Here is a 20,717-nt window from a genome sequence, read left to right on the forward strand (position 1 = left end):
CCACAGCTTTGTGCAAGAAATCCAAGCCATCCCCCTGGGTCACATTTATATTCCCAGTGGGATGAAATTTCCTGTGGAATAGAAGACTACACTATATCCACGCTATTTTATTTTTAATTTATTATACAAAACTTCAAACATACATAAACTAGAAGAAAATAGTGAACCCTCAACATACTTATCACAGAGTTTCATCAGTTTTCAACCTATGGCCTACCTAGTTTTATCTCTATTCCAGCTACTCTAATCCATTACCCTCTCCCGTCCCCCCAAGAATATTGGGAGGCAAATCCTGGGAATGCTGTCATTTTATCTGTCTATTCAGTGTGTTTTCCAGCACCTTAGATAGACATTGTCATCCAAATCCCACCATCCCTTTTTCTGATCCCTGCCGCTCTGCTAACTGACTCATTGAAGCTTATTCCGTTAGTGCAAGGCATTGACCCCCTTAAAAAATTCAATATGGCTGTGTTTCACAGAAACACCAAATGTGCAGTTTGACTTAAAAATAGAAGCATTCGGTTTGCCAGAAGGCAATGATGGAGAAACAGGTCAGGGGTAATGGTGACTGATTCATCCTCAAACGTTCCTTGGAGCCTGACTTCCCCATGAAAGAAAGCACTGCAGCGTGGCTGGCCCTGGAAAACCCTGTGCCTACAGGGCAGAGAAGCGTTCTTCGTAGAGAAGCTCCTGATACCAACCAGGTGGCCTCTCCTCCCTAACTTCTACAGAGTTGTGACTCAGAGATAACTTCCTGCTCACGTCCCCAAACTCTTGGGCTGCATAGTGCCACAGACTATGTACTCGCATAAGTGGAAGGCCCTTCATCTCATTGGGTGTCCTCATTGTCGTCACCTGCAGCCTGAAGCTGTCTGACTTAGCTCCTTGCCCTTTGCACCCACATCTTCGTCACTGCACAGCCTGTCCCTGCAGGAGTTACCAGGCACTTTCTCAGCTTCCCTCAGGCCTCCACTTCCCACCTCTAAAACAGAGTCCATGCCACTACCAGCTTCACAGCTGTGATGTGCCGACAGACACTGAGCGCCATGCCTCACATGTGCTGTTGTGACTGCACTGAGCACATGTGTCTCGTGGGTACCAGTTCTGCTTTCCACATTTACCCCACAGTCTGAGTGAGCCTTCTTTTCCACCCACTGGATTATTATTACTATTGGCCATAGAGCTGTCTCACCAAGGAAAGATGCTAAATCATTGCGAGCTCAATATTTTCATATGTAAGATGGAATTTTAATGAGTTCTATAAAATTATGTATGGGTTAAACAAAAAAAAGTGGGTACAAAAGTGGCCGACAGTGTGCCTGACACATAGTAAGTGCTCAACAAACACTTGGGTGATTGTAAGAGCCTGGGTGGGGCCCCTGGTTGGGGCAAAGGATGTCACTCTGTAAAGGGCCATCTCGTCAGGGTGAGACAATTTAGGTGTCACCCTCCAGATGGACAGAGAGGAACAAGAGGAGTTGTCCCCGCCAATCTAACAAGTTTGATGTCACAGGGCTGTGAACAGTAGTTTTTATCCGCCCTTGGAAACTATTTGGGCCTGTAAACCTGGTTACTGCTTATGGGCCCAAACATAAAGTTATTTGATCAAACCTGAACTGTTTAATAAATGCCACAAATTTCCAGAGTTCTAAAGCTTCTTCAAATGAGCTTGTTCCATTATTTATCAATTCTCTCCATAGCATCATCCCCAGTCAACTAATTGTTTATCTTGTCCTAGAGCAAGGAAATCAATCCATTTTAGGTGGATTATGAATAGAGTTCTAGAATTTAGTAGCCTTTGTGCTACTAAACTCAGTTAAACAGGCCCCCAGGGATGAGGGGGTGGGAAGGAGACAGCACCGTAGTGGAAAAAGTGGTTTTAATTTTAACTTTTATTTTGTATTAACCATTTTCCCACACTGCTTTGTAAGTCACAGTGAGGAAAGAGAACAAAACAATAAAAGCAAAATATATTCAAATAAAGTCCCACAGTGTAGCATAGTAGTAGGTGGTGGTACCCTTAGAAGCTAATTCCTTTCAATGCCTAATTTGCTTGTGAATTTGAAATTTTAGAAGGCATAAGAAAACCTCAGGTTGACTTGTGTAAAAAGTAGTTTAGAGTGCTTTTGAATCAATACAAAAAATGTACCCCCAAAGCTCTCCTCTTCCTCCAGGATACCATCCAGGAGGTAAAAAATGGTATCCTGGAAGTATCCAAGCAGCAAGCAAAGAGGATATTAACCTTGACTTTTCTGGACTTTGTTTAGGGCTGCTGTGTTCATCTGCCTATGGGCACAGTGGGGCTGTAGCACATACACACTGAGCTCTCTGAATTCAGCTGCTTGCATTTGGCAAAAGAAGAGGGAGGTAGAGAAGATTCTGGAAGTGTGGGCAAGTCCACCCACCATTCTGCTTACCCCTAGTCATTGTTATTGGTTTCAGGGGCTGCTCTAACTGCAAAAGTGCTTCTCTAGGCCAAGTGTGAGTTTGAATGCTGGCAGTTAGAACTTTTTCATAGCATGGTCTCAAAGTGTCTTTATTTGGTGGTCAAAGGAAGAAACAGGGATGTCTTCCACACCTAGAGAGAAGAATAACAGGCTTTCCAAGGGTGGCGATAGCTATGTGCACCGACGTCAAAGCAACCCCCACAAGAGATGTGACTACTGCATGCCAGCTGTGGGAGGCACAAAGCAGGGTGGCTGCCCAAGTCACAGCAGTGTCCTCTGTGGCACCTTCTGTCCTGTCTTCCGTGACTGAATGATCCTGGGACAGACAAAGATTCTCCCTCCCAAGAGCCTAAAACCTGAGCAGAGAGGTGCAGGCAGGGCTGTCTCTGCAGCAGAGTTACTGGAGTGGCAGCCCCGGGGACTCCCAGGGCTGACATGCCCCAAACTGTGCTTTTGTAAATCCTAATTGTTTGGCAACTCTTATGATTCTGTGAGTTTTCCTAACATCTTCAGGGAAGTTAGCCAGAGTTGCTTTTTGTGTTTGCAGGGAGAGAACTTTAATGAATAAACCAAGTATTGTGCCATTAAGTTAAAAGCTCCTTGGAATTAGAACTGAGTTACTAACAAGAGCTAAAGGGCCCAGAGGGTATCTGCTACACAAACTGCTCTGGATGGTACAAAAGAAAGATGCCAAAGGGCAGAAACTCATAGTTCAATGCCTTAGGCTGGTGTTTCCCAAGGTGGGTTCCGTGGAACCCCAATCCAGCAAGATGATTCCTGATGAAAGTGTTCCATGGTCAGATAAGAGGAATGCATTACGCTCTATTCCTCATCTAGAAAGTCCTCAGATAAGCCCTACAGACTTACTTCAGAGTGTTGCAACAAAGATATATAATTAACTAAACTAGAATTTCTAAAACATATCAAGTAGCATCTAATCTCCCCCACGTCTGTCCTTCTACACCTCCCCCGACTCCTATTAACACATGTTCTAGAAAGCATTAATAGAGGCTAAGAGGCTGTGCATAGAGAACCCCTGCTGAAATGTTTCCTGCAGCTTTGACTTTACCATTACACCTCTGGCCAGAGGTGTGATCCCTCATCGTTCCTCGGGTGAGTGCCAGGACTAGAACGTGCCGAGCCCTGTGCTGGGTGTTCTGGGCCAACCATGGCATGGTGGGAGGAGCCCTGCAGGAGGGGTAAGAACCAGGTTGGAGTGTCCGCTCTGGTCTGGAATTCAGAACTGGCTTTGTTCCTTTAGGCGAACCCTTGACCTCTTTTTGAATCAATTTCCTTGTCTCTCAGATGGAGCTAGTAATACTGACCTCACCTCACCACTGAATTGTTAAAAATATCTAATAGGATAATGGATGTGAATGTGAGAGCACTTCGTAAGCTGCAAGGCATTAAGTGAATATAAACTATTAGGAGGATTAGATAACTTAAGAATGATGTCAGATGTTAGAAAGAGAGAAAGAGCACCGTAGCATCATGGGCTTATATCTGTGATTTTTGGTTGTTATGAACATTTTAATACCATATCACAACGGAGCATTAAGCATGTCAAGATAATTTACTAATCTACTGAAACATGAACTTGTGTGTGTGTATATCAGTTAGTTGTTTTGCATAACAAACCACCCACCCCCAAACTCTGTAGTAATCAGTAATCAATATTTATTTCTTGTTCATGTGTCTGAAGATGGGCTGGGGTTCAACTGCTCTGGGCTGGACTTGGCTGGGTTTGGCTCTATACTGTGAACTCCAGGTCTGCCTGCCCTCCATATCTCTTCTCCTCCTTGGACACTTGGCAATGATGGCGGCAGAGGACAAGAGGGCACACCAACATTCCAAGCTCATGTCAAGCCCTGGCTTGATCATATCCATTAACATTCCATTGGACAAAGACAGTCATGTGATCATTTCAGACCCATAAGGAATTACTTCCAAAAGCATTTTGTGTGCCAGAGGCAGGGGGGAATAGAAATACCTGAAGACAGAAGCTCTTCCTGTTTTTCATAAAAGCCTAAAAATTACTGAGGTCAACCAGAAATAAGAATGGCTTCAGCACCCTGGCTGGCGTAGCTCAGTGGATTGAGCGCGGGCTGTGAACCAAAGTGTCGCAGGTTCGATTCCCAGCCAGGGTACATGCTTGGGTTGCAGGCCATAACCCCCAGCAACCACACATTGATGTTTCTCTGTTTCTCTCTCTCTCTTTAAAAGTGAATAAATAAATTAAAAATCTTAAAAAAGAAAGCAGTGATGTGTAGTATCTGGTACTCTCACTGATTATGGGTTGAACCATGTCGGTTGAAACTTTGTGGCCTCATTAAAAAAAAAAAAGAATGGCTTCAAAATTAACCATCAGAGAAGGAAAGAGAGGTCACAAAATTTAAAAAGAAGTCCATGTTAGGATGGAGAGATTATTGGTTAAAGTATGGCTCCTAACTACAGAACCGCTTTAACTTTAAAAAAAAATTGCCCTAGCCCCACAGGGAGCTTGAAATAGAGCCCCCATCCCTAAAGTGACCACTGAGCCCCAGGCCAGGAGGATGTCACTGGCCACCATGACAACTTGGAGTTTGGAGCCTGACCCCTACTCTTTGCATACCATCTAAGGTTCTAGATGAGATGGGACCCTGGGAGGATGCAGGGCCTCATGATGACCGAGGCTGAATTCCCTGCAGGCTTGGGCACTCCAAGGCAGAATAGGTTGCTCTCTAAACAATGAAAAAGATGATACATATCTCACACACCCATATTTATAACCTAAGATTAATACCTATTACACTGGCTATTGTATTTTATCTTTGCTATTAATAGATGCTGTTGTTTCAAAGTTTGTGGCTAAATTGAGTGAATAAAAACACAGGACACCCAACTAAATCTGTATTTCAGATAAACAACAAATCCTATTTGAAATATATTTTTAGTATATCCTATGCAATATTTGAGTATATCCTATGCAATATTTGAGGCATACTAGTACTAAAAATATTCTTTTATGATATTTGAAATACAAATTTAATTGGGTATCCTGAATTATATCTGACACTCTATGTAGAGTTCTATAAGCTCAAAGCATTTTTGGACCAGTCAATGATAACTTTTGTATGACCATTTATGGCCAATTCAATAACTATCCAGTATCCTTCTGGAGGACGGGGGTTATTCTGAAGTCATTACTGAAGAAGTAGAAGGTAGACTTCCCACTGGGGACACTCGAGGGGTGCTGAGCTCCTTTGTCCCTGGTGACACGGCTGCTTTGCCAACAACTGGTCTTTCCGTTCAGAAGACATGTCAGGCAGGAGCAGCAGGAATTCTCACGTCCAGCCTTCTTCCCTGACCTTACTAATTTAGGATGGTTTCCATAATGTTATGGACATAACTGGGTAATCTAATAAAGGTAGATTAAATTACAGCCGAGTATTTTCAGATCTGAACATGGGAAAAATGTATCCTATTTCAAAAAATTGTAAACTACCCCACACTCGTTTTGTTTTTCTTTTATCTGGGAACATGGCAAACAGGAACTATCTTGGGTTATTGTGTGTGAAAGTCCTTGCAGCTGTGTTGGCTTTTGTAACAGGAAGGAAGGAAGGCAGGAAGGAAGGAGGGAAGGGAAGGGAAGGGAAGGGAAGGGAAGGGAAGGGAAGGGAAGGGAAAGGAAGGGAGGATAGGGAGGAAAAGAATTGTATTTTATGAAATAATAAAGATATTAGGGACCTAAACTACAGCTTCAGAAATAAATACTTCATGTAAAAAATAATAAAAGCACTAATCTTGACCACTACCACACAACAATCACAAACACACACACATACATTTCTGAAGGCTCTTCATGAGAGAAATGCTGGCTACCAAGTCACTTAGGAAATTCTATGAGCAGAAGAAAAGAACATGGATTTGAACCAAGTGAAATATTGGCCTTGTTCAAGGTCAGCTGGCAGTATATGTAGATACAGAGATTTTGATCTGGTTCAACAGGTTTAGAATATTAGTGTGGTGAACTCTAGTTTTTGGTTCACAGTGGAGGCTGAGTCCCGAGAGAGAAAATAATGTTCTTTCCCACTTTGCATCTTTAAATGAACCCTGTATTTCTCTTTATTTACTTATTATTTGGCAATGTTAGCTTTGCCCACTGATCAAATGCATAATATGACATCTCCAGTGAGGTAGAGTTTGTTTGCTTAAAACTTGTGGATATTTCTTAGCCATTTTCTCATGAGCAGCATGTGATGGGCAGGACCCCTGTCAACTTGAAAGGCTGGGGTTGACCAGAAGACCATTGGAAATGCAGTCTAATTTTTTCTTGGATATCCTCCAGGATTTTTTTTTCTTTTTGCCTCAGCAAGTGGATTTGGAGCTTCCCAGAACTCAGAAGATTCAAGATGAGATGCTCAGAGCTCCAGAAAGCATAAGAAGCTTTCCTTAATTCAGACAGTACAAATTCTTAATCTCTCGGCTCAAGTTGACCTCTCCATATTTTAGGAATGAAGTGTCTGAAAACAAAGTGAGACTATATGCAAAGAAAAAAGTCTTTGAAGAGCATTATAAAAGTGTCCAAGAGAACAAACTGTTTTAAGCACTGTAGAACTCTTTAGAAATACCTATATAGTCAGTGTAGAAATGATAAATAATCCTTAGTTGTTTATTTTTAATGTTTTCAAAAATCTTTTAAGAAGAAATGGGTAAATCCCATCCCACCCCCATCCCTCCACAAACATACCTCTCTCATCCAAAATATATGTAAAAAGCATGAGGGTGTCTATCCTGGTTTGACTACATACTCAGCACAATATCCTAAAATTGCTCTAAGTACAGACTTTTAAATTCTCCCACATTGAAATTTCAGGTTATACAGAGCCACAATCCTTTGGTTTTGCCGATGACTAAACTGAGGTTCCAAGAGGTGAAGTGACTTACCCAGTGTCACATGATTCATGCTTTCTGGAGCCAGGACCAGGACTTGAATCTCCCGTCCTTCAGTGAGAGCACTCAAAGAACTGATGCTCATCATCGTGCTCCCAAGGCCTCCCAGCAGCCTGCGGCATCCCAGAGTGGCGGTCCTGGGACGGCTGGCCCGCGGCCCCTCTGCAGCCCTTACTGGGCGAGGACGAGAACTGGACCATGCGGAAGGTGTTGCACAGTCCCAGGGCCTGGTCAAAGGATTTTCTGCCTGGCCTTTCCTCACTCAGAAAAGTTCTCAACCGCCCAATTTCCACATGCATTTAGAGCTGTTTTGCATTGTTTGGGGGCCTTTACATTCTGTATATTCCCTTTTTCCCTATCCAAAAAAAAAAGTCTGCTCACTCAGGATTTTCTAAGCGGTCTTTAGAGAGTTCTACATGCCCGCAACTTGCTCTTCATTAGGGTCCTCAGGACTTGACCTTTAGGAGCCTTCTGTTTGTTAACCACCTTGAGATGATTAATCAGAGGAAGACCAGCTTCCACTCCATTCCTTCATGGCAACAGCTGTAAACCCCGACGCTCAGCCGACAGAGAAGAAGAAATTTGTAAACATCCTGGGATTAATTACTACTGGGACTGTCTGCCCATCCGTGCTAATCAAGTAGGAGACTTCCTAGTATTTCTCATCTTTATTTCCTCAGAGACACCAGAAAACAGCCCTCCCTAACAAAGTGGAGTGAATCTGATTAAGGCAGGAACGCAGCAGCCTGAACCCTTCATCACACCATCAGAAATGAAACAAGTGTGTGTTTGTGGCAGAGCAGGTGGCATTCAGTAGAGAGTGCCTGCGTGACCTTTTGTCTCCTGGAGTCCACGTCACCAGCCAGATTAGCATCTGAGGCAGGGAGGGGAGGACCTGACCTCCAGCCCTATGTTTTTGCCGAAACTAATTTTCTTTCCAGCGTTTGAGGCCTTGGCCACAGGGTCCTCCGGGCAGGTCTGGCTCTTCTGCCAAGGTGCGAATGCCAGGGTCTTTCTTTTCTCAGAAAGGAACATGCTGTCTCACTGTCCCCAGGTGCCAGGCCGAAGCCCCATTAGTGCTGGCCATTGACTAGCCATGGTGAACATTGACCACAAGCAGTGCCCGGCCTTTGCCCTTACGCAGGTCCTCCCCATTCTTTTGAAAGAAAAGAGGGTAGCAGGGTTAGGGAAAAAGTTTTTTGGAACAGGGGGAATGGCAGGAGTCAACACAAAGAAGTCACAAAATCTGCAAAATTTTAGAACCCTTAGGACTCTAACACAGCCTTCAAGGCCCCGCATGGTTGATGTCTAATTTTCCAGCTTCCTCTCTCTTCTCACCCACTCATACCCTGTGCTCTAGACACGCTGGCCTGATTTCAGGGCCAAGTTTTCTGTTCCTCACAAGGCCTTTGCACAGGCTGCTTTCACTCCTGGAGCATTCTGCATTGCACTAGGGATGCCCCTGCTCCTACTCCTTTACCTAGCTGCCTCCTCCCGACACTCAGGTCTCAGTTCCAAAGGCACTGGCTCAGGTTGCCCTCCCCGGACTTTCAGTCCGGGCCAGGGCCCACCTGTGTAAAGGCTCTGCACACCTGCTTCCATTGTAATTTTGCACTTACTTGTGGGATCATTTGAATAATAGGTCTCTTTCCCACGATGGCAATCTTCATGAAGCCAGTTCTGGTGTCTTGTTTCCCTGGTGTCTGCAGTTCCCAGCATGTGTCATGGCACATCGACGGCATTCGTGGAATGGGTGCATCCTGGGTAGATGTGGCAGGTATGGTGAGGGCGACATTTACTGATGAGGAAATTAAGCCCTAGAGAGGTTAAGCACCTCGCCCAAGGTCAAAGGCTAGTTAATGGCAAAGCAGACACCAGGAACTTAACTTCTAATACAGTGTATTTCCTATACTTACACTTAGGTAGTTCAGACAACGTTTATTTTAGTCTTGACTCCTCCATTTTCTTTCAGGTAACCTTGACCAAATTATGTAACTTCTCTAAGTCTCATTTTTCTCATTTGCAAAATGGGGCTAATAGTGTACTATAAATTGATATAATCAATGGCATAACTATCAACTGTTATTCTAGGAATGCCTCAAAAAATCTGGACTTTATTAAGAAATAATTTGTGGTCATGTAGGCAAGAACTTGGCTGATGTTGATGTTTTCAAAATCTGTGAAGAACTTCAAGCTCTTGAGAGCTGTTCAGAACCTATTTGAGGGGAAGAGAGAAAGAAGAGACCAAAGATTTAGAAGGCAAATGGAAGGTCTTAACAACATTTGGGAGGCAGTGTGCTTAAACTACTGAAGAGGACAAGTTGTTCTTAAAATGTCAAATTAAACATTTTCAGAAGCATTTGTTTACAGGTAATCCTGTTATGATAATTATAAATATTTCTTCTCTGTTTATCACAGTAGGTTCCCTAAAGATTTCTGCAGTACAGTTATTTATTAGCCTGCCTTCGACTAGTATTGGTGCTTAAAAGTGACAAGACTGCACATCTCATGCAGTACTCTGTAACTGACCTTCTCACGGGTTCCAGCAAGCCCGTGTCCCCCAGCTCCAGTGCTGCCGTTCCTTCGGTATCGGGCTCGGAGCCAGCTCCTCCTTTCCTCCGAGCTGTTGCACTCGCTGTCCTCTTTGTCAGGAGCACCCTCCCCCGGATCTTCACCGAGAAGTTTTCTTCTCATCCCTCAGGAGCCAGGCAGGGGCACTCCTCGGTAAGCACCTTTCCCTAGGACCCCCTCATCCTCACTCTGCCTTACTCGGGTTGCTCCGACTTCATTCCCAGCTTCCACCCGGAATTACCTTGGATCTGCGTGGGTTTATGTAGTGCACATAGTAGGTACCTGGCACATATCAGGTGCTCAGGAATTATTCATAGAACTAATGAAATGTGCAGTTTCTAGACAATTTTGGAGACTGGGTTAGAAAAAGTTGGTCACAGAGCTGATCCCATTAGATCTGAACAAACTGAACAGAAACTCTTTAAACCTCTTTAGAATGAGAGCTCTTTCTCTCAGAAATAGCACACAATTTTAGCATTTTCACAGCAGATCTGCTGCAATATTGGCAAACATCTGGTAGTCAGGAGATGAGAACTGTTTAAAGGGTAGTTAAGACTGACTGATGTTTTAATGGAACAATCGACAATAAACCTCGTCTTTCTCTCTCTCTCTCCCCTCACCCTACCCACACAACTCCACCGCCCTTTATGAAAGCTTTAACCTAGAAATGCTCGTGACAAAATGCCTTGTTTTGTGAAGTTAATTCAAGCTGGAAGAAGGTAGTAATGTGTCATTTATACAGTAGCACAAATTCTAGGCTCAATAAATATTAAATCAATCACCTAGGAAAGCTAATATAAACAGTGTGTTGTCATTGATTAATTTATTTAAGAATCTCCATCTAATTTACTATCGGAGGAGCCTCATGGAAAGTTCATTATTTGATGATGAACATGTTGGTGTAACCTTATACTAATGAGGAAAGTTACTGACCCACAAAGATGGCACGCCTTGTTTAAGGAAATAAGGAAGCCAGCAGGGACAGATGGGAAAGAAGAATTCTGACTCCTCCCTCTCTCTTTCCACCTGTCTACACCCCCTCTCCCTTGCCCTGGATTTTTTCTTTTCCCACTTTCAAATTGCTTCTCCTCTTTTATCCCTACTCCCCTTTCCACCATTCTCTAACTTTCATTTCAAAACCAGCTCTCAGATACTGCCTTTGCACACACATCTGTAGTGAGGGGAGGGGTAGTTGGATAAAAAGAGGGTGGTTTCTCCAACTGGTGCTAAAAAAAATGATACACAAAAACTCAGGCACCCAAAATCAGGAACCTAAAGAGATTAGGCAAATCATTTAAGAAAGTGAACCAGGCTGACATCCAGGCATTAGAGAGTGGTGGGGACTATGGCAAACTGGAGATGACCTGTGCCCCATCTAGAGAGGGTAGCTGCCACCTAGCTCCAGTCCATTTATGCCATGATTAAATGTGAATTCAGTATGACCACATATTTAAAACTGGATATCTTGTGTTTTATGGGCAATTTTCCAAATTTTAAAATCTTGTATAGACCCAAATTAATGTTTGGCTGGATTCAGCCTACAGGCTGGAAGCTTAAACTTCTACCATTAAATGACCCTGGCTCAGAATCCCCATCGAAGGCTGAACCCACTCCACTTCCTGGGTCCTCATTTCCCTGTGCTCTCACCACCCCTCCCCCACCATGCCTAGCATCCATTCCTTTAAAAAATTATGTCCTTTCTCTCTCTTTTGCTCTCTCTGTGCCCTGTGTCTCTTCTCCTTCCCTTTGCCCCTGATGTTTACAGAGTGGTGTTTCCCTGAAAGACAGCGTCCTGAAATGTAAATGAAGGGTGGAGCCTGGAAGAGAAGGGACTCATTCACCAGGCTCAGGCTGGAGGTCGTGGGGCAAAAGGGGACAGAGTGGAGTGAGGGAACTCAGCGTGGCCACAGCCCCTGGGCACTTGCCCAGACCCAGCTCAGAGAAACATGGAGAATAAATGCCAAGGTGAGGAGGCAGGGGCTCCCGGCAGTCCCCACGCTCTTGCACTTCCCTTCCAGCTTCTCCCTCATGGTTCCCTAGTCCCATAGTAACAGCATCTGAAGGTTCCAGAGGGCCTTCCACATAATCCGAGAAAAAGTAAACAACAGAGGAAAAAGCGTCTCCGGTGTCCTCCAAAGCAAAATTCTGGGCTTAGGTTGTGAGGCCAGAGTGGACCCCAGCCTGCAGTCTGTCTGCCCTGGTGGGAGACAGCCAGCCAGGTCCGAGTCCAAGACCGCAGAGTCCAACCATGGGGGGGAGCTGACCTCAGCCCCAGCTTTGTCTCCACATCCCAAGGCACCACGTAATAGCCTGTCCTCCGAGAATGGAAAAACAGGACATGTAGAGGTCACAGGTCCTATGCTTTACACGTATTACCCCACTAATTCTAACAAGTCTCAATGGTAGGTGCTATTAGTTCCATTTTATAAATGGGGGAACGAAGGCATTCAAAGGTTAAATAATTTACTCAAGGTCACAAATAAACCCTGTGCAGGATTACTGTAACAACAAAATGGGATTCTGCATGTATTTGTTAGTAAGATGCAAAGTACCAAAGAAGTATTCATTTCATTTTAAACTAATTTGCACAAAGCTATTACCGGCAGATAATATGTTAATACATTACCCTTCCCAGGAGACTCATTCACTCAATAAATATTGATTGCACATTCACTATTGCACCTAGATGTAGGGATACGTATGGAAGGTTCTAGAATCTACATGACTTAGTCCAAAGCAGAGTCATGACAGATGGATGAAGAGGGTCCTCTCCCCCTACCACGTGACCCTAGACTAGACTTACTACTTGACCTTGTTCTTAAGTGGGTTGTTATTTCAAGAGAATGCGCAGTTCAGTGGGGAGAGCCTGCCCTGAGGGCCCCCCTGCTTTGCAGAGTGGTTGAGGCTCTCTGCTGAATCCATCATCAGCCGGGTGAGTGGATGATAAATCTTCAAGTCCTTGCCCAACTCAACACCAGCTGTGCTACCTTTGCTTCTTCAGCATCAAGGCCCCTTCCCAGCCTCTCTTTCCTCCTGGGTTCCAGAGCCAAGTCCACGATTACCTTGCACCTGATTATAAATGGCAAGTTCCAGGAGAGGCCCTGAGTAAATCTGCTTTTCTTACCATCTCATGGGACAAACCCTTTTCTCCTACTCTGGGACATTTAAAGGACATCCAGAAAGACCAGCGATGCAGTGGCCCAAGAGTGCGTATGGGAAGGTACTGGGATTCAGGCCAGCTGGTGCTTGTCACTTTGGAAAATGTCTTCCCATTTTCCCCGCCAGTGAACTGGGAAGGCTGGTTGGGATGTGCTGTGGGTTCCCTTACTGTCCTCACTATTATTTATAGCCCAAGGGATTCCCTAGACACTGCACAGACCCAAGGATTGTCAGGGGTGTCCGACCCTCGGCCTGCAGTCCACATGCAGCCCAGGATGGCTATCGGTACGGCTCAACACAACATCGGAAATTCACCTAAATCCTTTTTTTAGCTCATCAGTTTTTGTTAGCATTTGCTTATTTAATGTGCGGCCCAAGGCAACGTTTCTTCCCCCAGTGTGGCCCAGGGCTGCCAAAACGCTGGATAAGATCGATCCCTCTGGGCAAAGCTGGGCTTTCTCACAAGCAGGGTGGGATTCACCTGTGCCGTTCAGGGGTGGAAAGCTCTCCCACCTTCCCCTCTGATGCCATTCTCTTCTCTGATGCCAGAAACTGTCATTATTTGGGGAAATGGAATCCCTGCTAAAATGCAATATTATTAGAAAATCTTAGCTTTAAGTATTCTTAGCTCAAGAGGAAAATGCATCTTGGGACTGAGTAAGAAAATTTTCACTGTGGCGTGGAGTTAGCGGTTTGCTGGGGAAATAAGTAAGATAGAACTTTTGGGAACTTGCTGGCAGGAAACATTAGATGGAGTCTCCTGGGAGGAGAAAATTTGTCTGTCACTGCTGCATCCCTGGTGTGCCTACAGCCCGCGTCCACCTTTAAGTGCATCTCTGTCTGACGTGCAAATGAATGAACAAAGCTCAGCTTTGGATGAAGGAAGGTGGAGAGAAGTCCTGGGAAGAACCATGTACTTTCTAGCAGACTCAGTGTGAGCTGAGAAAGCACAGACAAGTCCAGGTTGCTAGAGAGAGGTCCCGTCTGTGTGCCTGGAGAAGGGAGCCTGGGAGAGGCTGGGAGGGCAGAGCAGCAAGCCCATCTCCAGCTTCTGTGCCCTGGCCTTGTTCATGCTGATGGGGCTGCTGCTAAGGAGGCCATCTACTCAATGGCTGTGAGTACCAGTGTTGGGAATCAGAGACACTTGACCTATTAACTTACCAGCTGTGTGACACTAAAAACATTGCTTCGTTTCTCTGTGCCTCTGTTTCCAGTATGGTAAAGCAGGATGCTAATAGTAACTAGCCCAGAGGGGTGTAATAAGGGTAAAGGCTGTCTGCAAAACACCTGGCCCAGTGCTAACACCGAGCAATGCTCAATAAATAACAGTGATAACGGTGATATGGAGAAGAGGACAAAGAACAGTTGATGCTAAGGAACTGGGTTCAGGAATGTCAGTGTCATCTGATGTGTGGGTGGGGGAATGAATCACACCATGTCCCTTGATACCAAGGGTCAGTATTCTGGGAAAATCACTGACCCCTCTGCACCTCATTTTCACCCTCTGCAAAATGACTATAATTATATCTATCTTGTGAGATTTGGGGTCGGGGAGGATTCAGTTATTCAGCAAATATTTGTTAAACAACTATTATGTGCCAGGAGCTGCCCTGTGCACTGAGGATACATCTGTGACAAGAACATAAAGATGTCTGCCCTAGGAGCCACATGTGAACCTTTTTAAAGAAGTTCTGGCACTTAGCCTCCAGGGAAAGAAAATTAAGTTGTTTTCAGAGATGGAAGAAGATAGCTACAGCCTGATATAGCTCCCCAGACCAAAACCCGGCTTTGCCATTTTCCTAGCTTTGTGGCATGGGACAGTCCTTCACCTCTCTGGGTCTCAGTGTTTTCTGTCCATAGAAAGGGTGTGGCAGGTCCCCTGTTGAGGGCTAAGTGTCAGCAGAAGTAAAGTGCCTGGTGCACGTTAGGCCCTCTGCGCGTGTTGGTTCCCATATTCGTTTCCTAGGGCTGCCGTGACAAATGTGGGGGCTTAACGCGGCAGTGATGTGTTCTCTCACAGTCCCGAAAGCAAGAAGTCCAAAAGCAAGATGCTGGCAGCATCAGTTCCACCTGGAGGCTCCGAGGGAGAATCTGTCCCACGCCTCTGGCTCTATTTCTGAACCAGAGCTAGTTTCGCACCGTGTGTTGTGAGGCATCCTAGACCCGTCGTATCTACAGCCCTCCAACCCCTGCCTCCATTCTCACACACTGCTCTGTTCTGTGTCGATGTGTCCTCTTCTTGCTATGAGAACACCAGTTACTGGACTTACAGACCACTCTAATCCAGCATGACCTCGTCTTAGTCACATCGGCTAAGACCCTTTTTCCAAATAAGGTCACATTCTGAGGTTCCAAGTGGACGTGAATTTTGGGGGACAGTGTTAAACTTACCGTAGGTTCTTTCTAGCCCCTTGCCCCCATTGCAGGGTTTCTAAGCGAGGAGAGTGGGATGTAGCAGCCTTCATGGTCAGCACCTAGGGAGGGGCGTGCCTCCCTGTGCCACCCATATCACCTCCAGAATCAAATAGAATCATGTTGTCTCTGCCATTATCGCAGGGAATCGGCTAAAGGCCTACAGATACTTGGGAATCATTTTGCTGGTCAAGGGGGCAGGTTTCCTCATGTGTGTCCGCCACCAAGAAATGAGGCATCACTCACCATGAGAAATGAGCCCCTTCTTTCCAGACCAGTTCATGATTTAGCTCCAATGGTTAAGTAACTCATAACCCAAGGTATTAATGAGTCAATCCATGACCCTTCCTGGCTATTATATTTACATTTCAGCAGAGATCTTCTGGAGGCAAAGTTTTAAACCAAGGGAGTGACTCTGATGGTGGAAATTTCAAATACATTGGTGGGCCGCTGTGGGGCGTATTTGGAGAAAGGTAAAGCTTGGCCTTCTGGCTCACTCTGCCAGCATTTCTGGAGCAGCCCCCACGTGCAGGGCCCCGATCCGAACACCCGCATAGAACCGTTCAAGAGTCAAACCCAATTCCTGCCTGTCAGGGATTCGTGATAAAGTAACTGCACACAAATAGCAGGAAAGCAAGGCGAGAAGCATTATAAAAGAAATAGGAAGGGCATATGTGGGAGAAGCAGGGATAAATTTCAATGGTAATAAGGTGGGAGGTTATATTGAAAAACCTTGAGGAACAGGCAGATTTTAAAGTGTGAATCAACAAGTGGAGGTGGCGAGGGATGGCCTTCCAAGCGGAAGACTCAGTATAAGCCATGGCATGGGGAAAGGCACAGAACCCCAGGCGACTGCGTGCCATCTGGCCCCGTGGCCACCTGATTGTGCTGTGAGGCTGTGTGGGAGGCTGAGACCAGAGAACTAAGCCAGACCTCAGAGCTGGAGGGTCGGGACTGTCAGGCTGAAGCCGTGGAGTTCGATCCCTACGGCCACGGCTGATGCATGAAAGGTGGTAAAGAGCCCCTGGCTGGCATCATGCTGCTATGCCAGCTTGGGACATCACCTAAGTTCATTAACTTCTCACCTGAGCTCATTAACTTCTCACCTAAGTTCATTCACTTCTCAGAACCACAGTCTCCTGGCCTCTGCAATGTAGCTGCTACCAATTCTGTTTCACAGCCTCCTCGTGAAGCTTCAGTAAAGCAATGCATGCCACAGCTCAGGACAGTGCCAGGGACACACTAAGCAGTTAATAAATGCTCATTATTAACTGTCAAGAACAGTTGGCAAGAGAAGTGACAAGACTGAGAGTTTGTTGTTTGTTCAGGGTGCCAGCTCATGGCTAACTAGACAAACTGGCTGGATGAAAGAAACTGAGTAAAGTGTGGGAGAGCTACATTTTGGCCTAAGGAGGGGCTGGTCCAAAGTTTGGGGCAGGCTGCAGGGAAGGAGGAGACAAGTCTGCACCCAGGTGTGGGTAGTCCTGGGATTTGGCGTCCTAAAGGGAATCTGAAGTTCATCAGCAGCTGCAGGAATAGTTTGCTTTGGTTGTCCCAGGGGAAGCAGCTTCTCTTCTTGAGAGAGTAGAAAGGAGCTCTGAGCCCAGCGCTACTTAACTGAGGGAGGCAAGGGCAAAGGGAACAGCATGGACAAAGGCCTGGAAGTGGAGCAGAATGCATGGAAGAGCCAAGCGGGTGATGGGCAGGTGCGCTTATCTTGCAATGCCCTGGTACCGACTGTTAACAGTGCCAGGAAGGTGAGCCTGGCACCCGGTGTCCTGCATCTGTCTTGTTTATTCCAGAGCCCACAGGCCCTCCCTCTCCCCTGCTGGTGCGTATTCTACTGTGCTTTCTGGCCCTGCTTAAGGCTCAGCCCCTCCTGGGAACACTTTTCAACAGCGCCAGCCTATGCAGATCTCTCCCTTCACTGAACCCAGTTGTGCTTGACAGGCTCATGCTGTTCAGCACTGAGTTGTTCTTTAAGCTGCCAGACAAGAAGGATGACCACTCAGGTTTGTCATGTAGAGTAAATGAAACAAACCTTCTGATGTGCTCAGTAGAGTACCTGGTGCCTAATCGGTGCACAATAAGCGTTGGAAGTTCTGCTGCTGCTCCTCCCCCTGCACATGGATGTTATGATCACTGCTTGGGGACATCCTTTGGAACAACACACTCCTGGAGACGTGGGTCCGTGGGCATTAACTATTATGCCAACCGTTTCTCTCCCACTCAAAAACATTCCGAGAACCCAGTGAATGCATATGACATTATTATTGCAGTAATCTTGAATCCACTCTAATTCACGTTTACTTTTTAAATCATCTGCCACCATTGGTACCTTAGCTTCATGAGTCACAAATTGCTTGTGGCGTACTTCATAATACAGGGTGACTCACCAGAGCATTGTGGTCCTGAAGGTGAGAGCCTCTGCTCTAAGTTTTAGCTTGTATTAAATCTGCCTTCTTGGTTAGACTATACATTCCATGAGGATGGGGGCCTGGCTGGCTTCTTCCTTTTCTACTGTGGCACCCAGTGGTTGGCATGCAGCTGTCATTAGCTAGTCATGTGCTGATGAACATGCTTAGCACTTTAGGCTTACATTCCACCCACAATGCTTATAGAAATATATATGTTGCCAAATGCTGGAACTTTCAGAGGTACATCTCTGGCTCTGCCCAATTCCTATGAGAATCTCTATGAAATAAGAAAACCTGTATATTCATCAGGACTTTTGAGGGTACAAATGGTAAGAACCTAACTGAGACTTCCTTAAGCAAAATTGTCAAGAATTGGTTCATATAGCTAAGAAGTCCAACGGTGTAGTTAAGTTCAGGTAAGGCTGGGTCCAGGTGCTCAATTTTCATTAGCAAAAACATGTCTCTTTTCCTTAACTCTGTTTTTCCCCTTAAATTGTCTTTATGTTTAAGTATGTTCTATATAGCTGGTGGCAAAGACAGTGGCCAACAGCTTCAGGCTTCTCTGTTCCATCAGCCTGTCAACAGCAGGCAAAATCCTGTCCCTTTCCCAATTATTGTAGCAGAATCTACACCTGACATTCATGGGCTCATAGTGGGTCACATGTCTCTATACCAAAACCAATTCCTTGTTTGACCAGGTATTTGTCATGTGCTGAGCTTGGACAGACACTGTCCAAAACAAAGAAGGAGCTTCTTCTGAAAGGATGATTTCCCAAAAGATAATCTTGATGCAGTTTCTAGAGAGAGAGAAAATGGATGCTAATCAGGCAAATATTTTCAACAGTTGGCGAGCCTGAGTGAGGGGCAATAATTATGTGTGGCAGTAACAGCTATTTCCATGTTAACTGCTGTCACCATGGTGAAAAAGACACCAATCCATTGCATCATCTGTGGGCAGACGGGGGCCTCATGCAGCAAGCTCTGGACCCTGACTTTGGTGCCAGCAATGCAAAGTGGCAGTTTCAAAGCCCTCACAGACAGAGCCTGTCCCCGTCAGGCTGACCAGCTGCTGATGGCATTTGCGGAGCTACATGAAGGGGGTCCTTGCATGTAAGTGAGCACAACTGACGATCTGCATGGGGGATGTTTAGGAATAGCTGCTGGTCAGTTAGCAGGAAAGTGAATGTCCTTGTCCTGCTCTGGTTGTCCTGTCTCAGGGAAGCGCCTTCTCCTGTGGCCCTAAAGAAGATAGTAATCTGCCATCCCACCCCCAAGCTTAGCTTCTTGCCCATTGTCTTCCATTCCCCACAAATGAGAGTTGACCCTGGCTGAGAGTGTAGCTGCCTCCCACCAGGGAAAAATATAGTGGTTTGGCCAGGAGCACCTTCATCAAGATGAAGTTCTTCCTGGCCAGTGTGCTCTTGAGGAGAAAGAAAATACACCTGAAAGGTAAGTCTTATTTGCTGTGATAAACACCTTTCCTCTTGTTGAGTTTTCCTGCTAGAGGACTAGACTGAGTGATCTTAATTGACATTGTGGCTCTTATACAATAATCCATTGATAATGGGAGTGATGGGCAGAACAAGGACCATAACATTTTCAAATAATGAAATAAGAAGTGACCTTCATAGCCATCCCCACCCTGTAAGCTCTGTGAGTTCATCAGCTCAATCTGTCTTTTTCACTGCTATGTTCTCAGCATCTGGCATAGCGCCTAGCACTCTGGGTGTTGTCACCATTCCTATTACTGTATTCATGGCAGACATCACAATCAATCACCTTACTCTTCCCCCTTGATCAAAAGAATGCCCTCAGAATCATTCTCAACACAGAATGCTAAGGAGCTAATGATGGCCCAGTCAAAACTGATTTGCCTTTTCTGAGTAGAGGCTTGTCAAAAGTTTTGCAGAATCTTAACAAAACATTTCTTTCAATCATGCAGTTTTTTATTTGATGTTGCTTTCAAGCTCCTTCAGCCTACATCCTTTGCATCATTCTTTAGAAGAAATATGAAAATCAGACATTACAAACCACAGATTAACTTCTGGGGACTATGTACTTTTCCTAGCAGTCTACCCCAGTGAAAGGTTAGCGGTTTAGGTGCTCAGAGAAGATACCCAGGAGTTCCTTACCTTCCTTCGGTGCTGACCAGTTAGCGTTTCAGGTGGTGGAGAAATAAATGACACTTGGAATGAACAGCTCACTTGGGCAGCATGCTCCTTTCCTTTCAGATTTTAGCCTAAGTGGCATTAGGAAAGTAGTCAATTATGGACAATTTGGACTCCTGCAAATAAATGTGCAAGTCAAATTGACTTTGTCTATAAGACGAATATGTCCCTGGAAAACATCAACTCAAATGAACCCACTCAGCAGGGCCATGGAACCAGCCAGAAAAGATTAGAAACAGGCTAGTCAAATGACTGTGGTAAAGTAAGAAAGAGTCTGGACAACTCAGATAGTTGGAGCTGCAGATGATAAAAAACTTTTTTTGTTGAATTATAGGCACCCAGATTGGCATCAGGCCCAGTGAACAAGTTAACCCATGTTTTCTAGCAAGAAGTTTATGATTTTAAATTCAAGAAGGGAGTGAGGAAATGGTCATTTCAACCCAGGTTGGCTTGAAGGGCAAATTCAAGGAACATAGGAATAGAGTCTGCTAGTCCAGAGGCTCCCTAAGTATTATTGGGCTCTGAGGGGCAGTCAGCCATCCCCTGCTATCTGCTGGCAAGAGGAAAAAGCACCTGATGTCAGTCTTCAGTCTGGGATATTACCAGAATGA

The 20,717-nt window shown here is 45.3% G+C and overlaps 1 long non-coding RNA gene across 1 annotated transcript in view; it reads left to right on the plus strand.

Annotated features, from left to right (window-relative positions):
- The window catches only part of LOC118497877, a 91,979-nt gene that overhangs the window by 65,500 nt on the left and 5,762 nt on the right, over window positions 1–20,717 (plus strand). The gene's annotated exons all lie outside the window — the stretch shown is intronic.

Source organism: Phyllostomus discolor, chromosome 13 (assembly GCF_004126475.2).
Source record: "Phyllostomus discolor isolate MPI-MPIP mPhyDis1 chromosome 13, mPhyDis1.pri.v3, whole genome shotgun sequence".
Classification (NCBI taxonomy): Eukaryota; Metazoa; Chordata; class Mammalia; order Chiroptera; family Phyllostomidae; genus Phyllostomus; species Phyllostomus discolor.